A 2,493-nucleotide genomic window follows, 5' to 3' on the forward strand; every position below is an offset into this window, starting at 1 on the left:
GGCACGCCAAGTGTCTTCCTATGTGGTGTGCTATGGCTTATGTGAATAAAAAAAATAAAAATAAATAAATAAATAATCTGTTCTTATCAGCGACTCCGGGAACGGTGCACATCCCTTTGACTGTGTAAGAAAAGAACCAACCCAGTGGAACTGACTGACTGACTGACTGACTGACTGTGATGAAATCCTCCTTAGCAGAGCAGACACAGCAGCAGGAGTCCTTGCCAGGTGTTTTGGCCAGCAGCCCACCTCCTTTTTCGCCCCTTTGTGTTTTCCGCCCTTTTTACTCTTTTTTTTTTTTTTAAATTTAAAGGGGATGTTGATACTGCCGTCTTGTTGCCACTGGGCAACGCCTTGGAGTCACCCTCATGTCTACGACCGGCGCCGTTCATGCTCTCCGTCCGGCGTGCCCTGTGGCAGCCATCGCTCGGGTTTCTCTTCATCTCGTACAAATCTTTCGCCTTTTACTAAAGATTTCCGTGGAGGGGAACTGCCCCGAGTTTACGGTATTTTTGGAAGCTCTGCTTCGGCGGAGCTGCACCTGCCTGTCCAAAGTCAAGCGTCGTGGTGTTTGTTTTGCCCGGCGGCAGCAGCAGTCGCTTTTGCTGGCCCGCCTCCCCGAACCATGTGGCGCTGGGGCTGTCGCTAGAGGGGCCGCCGGACCCCGTGCAGTTGTGGGGTATCGCTTCTCGGCCTTTTGGCTAAGATCAAGTAGAGTTAAGGGAGTTGCGATGGCGAGTACATCTATGTACGGGCGGCCCCTCAGGTGCGGCTGAATGCGGTGAGGCTGACGGTGGATGACGTTCGGGGAACCGCGGATGAAGGTCGACGGCATGCGTTATGCGGATCGCGTGCTGGATGGGCTGTTTAAGGTGGCAGTGGAGATTGCTCTGCGTGATGGACTTCGGCTGCTGGACTTTTTGACATCAGCTTTTAGAGCAGGCGACTGTCAGGAGTTCTTCGGCATTTTCAGCTGGAGGCGGTCGCGGGAGGAGGTGAGGGGCATTTCTATCACTCCCTTGTTTGGACATGCTAGCACGGCGTTGTACGTGCTAATGTACAACCCGTGGGTGGAAGTGGAGGTGGTGGAGGCTTTTTTAAGGCGGTATTGTTCAGAGGTCCTTGGGGGTTGAAATGCCTGAATCGATTTGGGTGTGTGGAGCGGAGCGCCAGTTCTTCTGTGAAATTTACGAGAAGACCCGGCGGTGAGGACGGACTCCTGCACCCGGGTCTTTCTCCTGGGGCGAACGGGGGTTTTATATAAATTACCGGGGCAGCAGCGGTGTACTGCAGGCGGTGTGGGGGCGGGGGTCCACATGAAAGGCAGAGTGCTGGGTCCCGGCTGCAGGAGGTCGCGGGAGCAAGGCCCATGAGGCGAGGGTTTGCCCAATGCCGAAGTCCTGCTCGATCTGCGGAGGTGGGGATCACCTGTTTCCGCAGTGTCCAGAAGGGAGGAAGTCGTTTGCGGCGGTGGTTGGGCGGCAGGAGGCTGTGTTTGAGGTGTGGTGGCTGAGGAGCGTCTGGAGGAGCGGAGGCCGTGTGTGGGGGACGGGCAGGTCGATGCTGACGGCGGTGTGGGGCCTGTGGAGGACCTGCGCGGGGCACCGGCGTCGCTGGACACGGAGGGGGTGATGCAGCTGTCCTTTGCTGACCGTGTGCCGCTGCCGGATTCAGGGGGGAGTGAGGTGGATGGAGCGGACATTTAGCGCGGGAGGAGGTAGCAGCTAAGGCTACATGCGAGGGGACCGCCATAGCCAAAGATGGCAGCTCACGTCTTCCCGGGGAGGTGGGCCTGGGAGGTGAGGAGTGCGTCTTTGGAGGGGTAAGCCACCTGGTGGTGGGGAGTCCTGGCAGTGGAGTGATCCGAGGATCGGATGCGAGGGTCTTGCGGACTCCTGCAACGAAGGCGTGCAGATGGGGGCGGCCCGTGGGTCTAAGAGGCAGGCGGCTGCGGGAGAAGGGACCGGAGGTGCGTCAAAGGTGAAGGTGGTCCCGGCGGAGCTGCAGCAGTATTCGGCGGCCGGCCGGGCGAAGCGGGACAGTTCGTCTGGGCATGGCTGGGGGCGTGCCGGGTCATGGAGCAGGCACTTTCCCCTTTCTCGGCGCTGGAGGTGAGCGTGGACAAGCTGAAGGCTGGCGGGGGGGGCGGCTCGTCGCCTGAGCTGTACTCCTAAATCTGAGGATGGCTGTCGCCTCCTGGGAGCCCGGAGGTCGTTTCAGTGGTGGTGAGGAGCGGAGACGGGAGGGAGCAAAGAGCCCGTTGTCCGGGGACCCCTCAGGAGGAACGTTGACGCCGCGCGGCCAGCCTCAGCTGGGACCGTGTCTGATGGCGGGAGGACGTCAGCCCTCTTGACTGTGAGTAACTGATGGCTTGTTCTTTGTTGTGCTGGACTTGGTTGGGTGGGATGGGGAAGTGTCTGGGCGGTGATAGGGGACTGTGGTTTTGCTGTGCTCTTTGGGATGTGGGGTTTTCCTGTGTATTGTATGGGGGTG

General features: G+C 59.2%; 1 non-coding gene across 1 annotated transcript; it reads left to right on the forward strand.

Annotated features, from left to right (window-relative positions):
* The first annotated feature begins 423 nt into the window (after positions 1-423).
* Positions 424-537, forward strand: LOC125308503. Its single transcript, XR_007195891.1, has one exon. It is a non-coding gene; the product is annotated as a U5 spliceosomal RNA (small nuclear RNA).
* The last annotated feature ends 1,956 nt before the right edge of the window (positions 538-2,493 follow it).

This window comes from Alosa alosa, chromosome 1 (assembly GCF_017589495.1).
Source record: "Alosa alosa isolate M-15738 ecotype Scorff River chromosome 1, AALO_Geno_1.1, whole genome shotgun sequence".
In the NCBI taxonomy this organism is placed as follows: domain Eukaryota; kingdom Metazoa; phylum Chordata; class Actinopteri; order Clupeiformes; family Clupeidae; genus Alosa; species Alosa alosa.